The 6,938-nt window shown below is 57.9% G+C and overlaps 1 pseudogene; it reads left to right on the top strand.

Moving 5' to 3' along the window:
• The first annotated feature begins 2,064 nt into the window (after nucleotides 1-2,064).
• On the top strand, nucleotides 2,065-6,931 carry LOC137142104 (signal-regulatory protein beta-1-like; annotated as a pseudogene).
• The last annotated feature ends 7 nt before the right edge of the window (nucleotides 6,932-6,938 follow it).

Here is a 6,938-nt window from a genome sequence, read left to right as displayed (position 1 = left end):
CGTGTAACGCGAATCCCTCTTTTAACCAGGCCAACACCCAGGTGAGCCGGCCTGGCTCCAGCTCAGGATCTGTCAGTGTTCAGTTGAGGCAGGGGGGCCTGGCATGAGCTGGCACCTGGCCTGCCAGCATCGCAGACTCTGAGCTGCAGTAACGGTCCTGCCACCTGAGTGGCCCCAGGGCTGTCCCCTGATTTTTTTGTTTTTGCATCATTTGCTGCCTGCAAACGTCTGTGGACAGCCTTTGCCCTCGGCGTCACGGCCCAGGAGCTCATAGATGAGCGGCAGCGACCTTTGCTGGATGGCGATACAGAGCCAGTCATTGCATGGGATGCCCCACCCCCTCCTCTTGTAGTGGGGGGGATCACTAGAACGAATTCATGAATGAACTGCCTACACCATTCAGCACATCTCATTATGACCCTTCTGCTGCACGGAATTGGCCAGGAGTCCAGCGAGCCTGAGTTCATGTGAAATGCAGTTTATTTCACCTGGGATTTACAATGTGGTTATTCAAGCCGATGGCCGAAGTGTGGCAACCTGGAGTAATTTGAGTATTTTATCCTCCTGCTCAGATCCTTTCTTTCTAACCGGGCATTTGGAAGACATGAGGATGTGAAATTTTAACGCACTATTGTCTTATTGGTTCCTTGCACGTCCGTCTGTCCGTACCCGTCTGTGCTCTTTAAGAAGCTGGGCCCAGCGGCTTCTCCAGGCTTCACATCACTGCCTGCTGCGTTGTTAACCCAGTCGGGTGATGTGTTCGCAGCTCTGCAGGGCCTCCACGCAGGCCAGCTCTGCAGAAGGGAGGTCACAGCAATCCAGGGCTGGATAATGGCCATGCTGAGTGGTGGGGGTGTGGGCACATGTAGTTGGGGAAATATTGGGAGGGATCCTCTGCAGAAAAACCCCTGGAAAAGTTTCCAGACTCAATGATGTGTTTGAGGATCACGTCCCATTCAGGAACAGCACTGCTGGGTGTGACATGAACACATACAGATACGTGGGCCCTGCCCCAAGGAGCTTACAAGCTGAGAAACCAAGTGACGTAGGCAGGGCTCTTGGAGAGAGAGACATTTCCTATATATATGTTCACACTGGCAACTGGTTTATTCTACTTTGATAACTAGCCCTATCTGTCGCTCAGCACAGATGTCATCAGCTGTCTGATTTCATTCTGCATTCACTAAACCAGCTGAACTGCCTTCCACAGAGCCCGTCACCCGGCTGCTTCGTATTCACAGGAATTTTTCATTGCAGAGCAATTGATAAAGCAGCTCAGACACTGAACCTAGACAGACAGTGCCGGCAGCACAGAGATCCCTTGGTGGAACTGTGGGTTTGTGGTCGGACGCTTCAGCTGGCAAAGGACAATAAGAAATCACGGCAGGTAAAGATCGAGGACATGTGTAATTAACCCTTTGTGTGCCTGCCCCGCTGCCTGTGATATCGTTTGGGAAAGATTGAGTTGTCCACAAACGGACACAGAGCGAAAACACAGTGGAGCAGAAGTTGATGGAGCTTTAAGACTAGAACTGGGATAGAAACAAAAATACTCTCATACCCTAACCCAGGCACCAATTTGAAGGAGGACAGATTTTAATGCCTGCATCCATTTATTTATTTATTAGCATCATGGTTATTTTTTCAGTCTAGAGGACACTGCTGAGATCTTGGCCCCACTATGCTAGGTGCTGTACACAGAGTAAGAGACAGGTCCCTGCCCTGAATAATTTACCATGTGACTAGTCAACCCAGGTACAGAGCTATTTCCAGGTGGAAACGGAGGCCCTGAAGGACTCAGTGAGTTGCCAAAGGTGGCTGGTAATTGAACCTAGCACTCCTGGGTCCCAGTCCAGTGCTTTTACCACAGACCTTCTTTCTCTTCTCATCCAAACTGGATCCAAACTAGCTGCCAAAGGTTTGGTTTTATACTGTGTCCGAAACAGGTCACAAGGATGGACTGTCTGAGGTTGTGAGGCTCACAGGCTGTCTGAGGCTGTGAGAAGTAAAATTAACCGTGGGAGAAAACAGTTTAGTCAGCACAGAGGAGGAACAATAATCCACTTCCTCCTGCATTAGGGGAAGGTCTGATCCTAATCCTCGAACTTCTCAGAATTTCTTCAGACAACTGAGAGATGGCAAAGGCTGCAGTGTGGAGTGGTCGCTCCACTGACAACAGAATGGCTATGTCGACCCATGTGTCCGGACAGTCTCTTGCATGCGTGGTGCTGCTGCTTCTCCTGGAAATCCCTGGTGAGTGTAGAGCATAGATACTGCCCATGCGGGCACAAACCATCTTGTCTGCTGTCTTGCTGCTTGCAACAGAGGTAAATTCCAGACGCTCTGAAGGGAAAAATAAACCCTTGTGTATTTTCTATCACAAGAGGAAACCTTCCTGACCCCGGCCTGTGGTCAGCTTGTGCTCTGGAGGTGAGATCCTAGCCGGTGTCACTGCAGGGGCTGTTCTTATTTGTGTAATTGTCTGATCTTTTTGTAGAAATCTTACTGAGCAATTAGTATCAATAAAACCCTGCAGCAGTGAGTTCCACAGGTTAGCTGGAGGTGGGTAAAAAAAAAATTTCTTTTCAGATTCCATCGGGTGCCCATTACTGTTCCCGGTGTGGGAAAGGGTAAAAGGCAGCCATGGCACCGCCTCTTTGCTGTTCTTACTGGAGCCACCTCTCAGCTCTGTTGTCCTTTTCCTTTCCATATTGGTAAATAGCCCTGCTCTGTGCCCCCTGCTCTGCACCCCCCGCCCCGATTCCTCGGCTGCTGTTGGTTGGTGCTTCGGCCCCTTCCTCCTTCAGCCCGTGTCTATGTGCAGAGGAAGATAATCTGGCCATTAACACCATCCCACTGTCATTTCCATGTGCGCATCCCACAGCTGGCCCAGTGCAGAGCAAACCGCCCCTGCCCAGCGTCCCGGGCAGTGGAAGGGGCTCGGGGCAGGGGCTGCCTGTCTGGACCCAGCAGCCGGGCCGGAACCTTGTCCTCCAGCCCCGTGGCCGGAGATTCTTCTGGCTCGTTTCTTCCTTTTTGCAGCCCACCCCCCTGCCCCAGACACTGTCCCCGCCGCGCTGCCCGCGGGGCTGCCTAGGACTTGCTCCGTGGATGTTCCAAGGGATTCAGAACCGCGCAGCAGCGCAGCCCCTGCGCCCCCACAACGCGCCCCCCTGGCCCCCGTTAGGATAAATCAGCGCAGTGTCATGCTGCCCCCTGGCTGCACAACGGCGCCTGTGCACCATGAATGAACGTGCGGCCAGCAGCACCCTCCGCCTGCTGCCATTCAAGCTTCCCAGGCTGAGAACGGAGCCTTTGATCCGACCGCCCCGCCCACCTCGGGGCGTGACGTCACCGCTGGTGATTGGCTCCCTGGCTGCTGAGCGTGTGACGCATCCGGCCCTTGGCTGCAGAGCTGGGTCAGGCCGGCAGGCGGCGCTGTGGAGCTGCCCGGTCCGTGCGGGGCTAGCCGGGCACAGCCGCGCTCCGTGCAGGGGCAGTCGGGGCACCTCCAGAAACTCCGTCCGGGGCTGGAGCAGCGCAGCCGCCGGGGCTCGGGGCCGTTCTCCCGGCCCAGCCCGGGGAGCTCCGTCTGCCCGGCTCCCTGGTCCCGCCTGCTCCCAGGAGCCGGGGCAGGAGGCAAAGCTGCTCCCGGGCAGATGAACCCCGCCCCGGGCAGGGCCCGGCTCTGGGCAGGGCTGGGAGCAGGAGAAGGAGCCAAGCCCCGCTGCCCTCGCGTGGGATCCGCTCCCGGCTGCGGCGCGACTCGGGCTTGTCAATCGGAGCCTCCCCCAGCCCGGCCTGTTCTCTCGTTGCAGGGTCCGGGGCCCAGGAGTTCCAGGTGCTGCAGCCCCAGGGCGCCGTGTCTGTGTCAGCGGGAGAGACCCTCACCCTCATCCTGCTCAGTGACTGGGGCAGCTCCGGCGGACCCGTGAAGTGGTTGAAGGGGCTCGGGCAGTGACCGGCAGCTCGTCTATGAACAGACGGGATCATTCCCCCGGGTAACGCGGGCTGTGAATGGCTCTGACACAGACTACACCATCCGCATCAGTGACACCCGCCCCGCGGACGCCGGGGTCTATCGCTGTGTAAAGTTTCAGACAGTATCTGGAGGTGATACGGAGTATAAATCCGGCGCTGGCACGGCCGTGTCCGTGAGCGGTGAGTGCGGCTCCCAGCCCCGCCCCGCCCCACTCCCCTCCCCAGCGGGGCTGGCACCAGGGCGGGGAACAAACCCAGCTGGGCCCAGAGGCTCCCCGCGGAGCTGGGATTCCCACGGACCCACTGAGACTGCACATGGGGGGTGTCAGGTGTGGGTGGATCCGTCTCACTCGCCCTTCCATAAAGAGCTGCTGGGTCGAGCCCGCTGCCCCTGGGAGCCCCCAGCCGAGCACGCCGGGACTGCGTGTACTCACCTACTGGGGGCATTGCTCCGAGCACTGCAGGGTTTCTTCTCCCCTCCCAATTCCCTGGGCAGCCCCTCCCCCCCCCACTGCCCCACGGGAGACGGGGAGCGAGGACCAGGCAGGCTGGGGATCTGCACAGAGTTAGCGCCTCTGGCAGAACTGAACTGCGGCCAGACACGGGCCTGGGGTGAGTCTCCTCGGCCCCCATCCCCGGTAGGTCTCTGGCTGTGGGCATAGAGCTCGGCTGCAGCCCGGGACTTACTGGGATGTTTCTTCTTCCTTTGCGAGGACACTTCCCCGGCCAGGGCGCTCCTAGCCTGACCCTGCCCCCCTTAGCATGTGCTCAGGGTGGGGGCTGTGGCTCCCCTGATCTCAGGCTGTCCCTGGGGGGGAAGCGGGTCCCGTGTGGAGGGGGGAACAGGCTCTCAGTCGCAGAGTGGCCTGACTGGCCGATAAACGCTTCTCCCTGCAGCCAGACCATCGGCCCCGTCTGTGTCCGGCCCCCCCAGCAGGGCAGAGCCGGGTCACACAGTGAATTTCACCTGCACGTCAGGAGGATTCTCCCCCAAAGACATCACTGTGACCTGGCTCAAAAATGGGACCAAACTCCCAGAGCTCCAGACCCGGGTTTCCCCTGAACAAGAGAGCGTCTCCTACAACGTGTCCAGCACCGTCGGGGTGAGCCTGGCCGCAGGAGACGCCCGCTCCCAGCTCACCTGTCGGATACAGCACAGCACCTTATCGGCTCCCCTGCAAGGGACTTACAACCTCAGCGATGTGCTGCGAGGTAGGAGCCCAGCCGGGGCTGACCCCTGGGGGCTCTTCTACTGGGGAGGGCTGAGATGGGCCCTTCGCCCTGTGGGGTCCCTTTGGTCTGGGCACTGGGTGAGGGTCAGACACTGAAATACAGATTTGGGTCTCTGTGTCCATCTCTCATTCTCAGGCCCTGAGAACTTTGAGACCCTTCCCCCGGCCAGAACATGCCCTACTCCAGCCCAGTGGGGCTCCAGGGTGTGTGTGGAGGGTGTGTGGGTTGGAAGATTTTTTTCCTTGTTAAGCCCTGGTAAGATCCCACCCCCCAGCTGAAGTTACCCAGCCCGCTGTGCGTTTATTCCAGGGAGGAAGGGGAGGGAAAGGGGATGTATTGAACAGTTGTTTGCCCTCTGCTAATTCGTGTTGTTGTTAAAGAATTACCCTGACAGCCGCCCCCCTCCCAGGCCTCGGGACCCCTTGCAAGCACTCTGCACCCCCTCATGTCACTGTGCACTGGGGGCAAGGACAGTGGATTCATCTGAGTTCAGATCTACCAGCCAGCCTCCAGGAGGGGACCCAGGGACTGCCGGGCTCCTGCTCACCTACGAGCAGGGCAGCGGGAGGGTTAATTAATGCATGTAGGCGAGGTGCTTTGAGATCCTCAGGCGGGAGGCGCAGTGGAAAGGCCAAGCGGCATCATTGTGCAGAGGCAGCCGCTCCCTGGGCGGGACAGCAGAGTGCTCTGGGAGCAGAGCTGTGGAGAGGGCCCTGCCCAGAACTGGACGGTGACAGGAACCTCCTCAGGGTGCAGCCAGGAAGCCGTGGATCCGCTGTGCCCCCTTAACTATCCAGTTTGGGTTGCCTCTCGGAGAGCGTTGCTGGTGACAAACAGCCAGCCCCTCCGGACCCCGGGATCACCCAACACGACAGCAGCTGGAGCCACACACCCAGCTGAGTTACCTGACGGCTTTCCAGCCGCTCATGACCCTGCAGTGGATAGACGCAGTAGCCAGTCCCCCCTCCCAGCCTTCCCGCACTGCACCCCGGAATGTTGCGTCTTGCTCGGGCCAGAAATCCGGTCTGAGGAAGCTCATGATTTAGTCTGCCCCTCCCTCGATGTGGAGAGAACATACACCAGTCTTTGGATGCGCCTTCAGGGGCCGTTAGCACGTCTGGCTACTCCATGGTTGTACCTGACAAGCTGGTTGTGAGCGTTCCCTACTCACAACGTCTTTCAGTAGCACCCACCCAGCAACACTCCAGAACTTCCCAGACAAGGACAGCACATGCAATGTGACGGATATTAATGTTTAGCGGGTCCAGACTTTTAAAATGGTACCTTACAAGGCATGCTGTGTACGACACATGTCAGAATGATGTGACAGTGGGGAGTATGGGGGTACTGGGGTGTTGCTGTCAGACACAGGGCGTCAAAGGGATAAAGGGGCCTCTGGGGTGCAGAGAGGAAGGGGACACACAGATAAATGCTGCCCCTGCTCCCCGTGGGGAATGGAGGGAAGGGCAGGGTTTAAAGAAGAGATTCCAGGGAGGGCCCTGGGGAGGAGGGAGGGACATGGGCTCAGTGGGGAGATCAGTTTGTCCAGCCCTAGAATTTCCCTCTCACTCAGCAGGAAAAGGAGAATTTCTTTACATACCAAGCCCAGGATGTTTGTTTGTTGTCAGTTCCACCCAGGTTGCGAGTGGCCACAGACCCGCCATTGCCCGTCGCAGTGAACAAGTCTGTGACATTCACCTGCAGCGCAGAGCAGTTTTACCCAC

The sequence above is a fragment of the Emydura macquarii genome, unplaced genomic scaffold (assembly GCF_026122565.2).
Source record: "Emydura macquarii macquarii isolate MOO-44397 ecotype Brisbane River unplaced genomic scaffold, CSIRO-AGI_Emac_v2 contig_3143, whole genome shotgun sequence".
Lineage (NCBI taxonomy): Eukaryota > Metazoa > Chordata > Testudines > Chelidae > Emydura > Emydura macquarii.
Note: the sequence above shows the minus strand (reverse complement) of the source record. Positions and strands in the feature narration are given on the sequence as shown.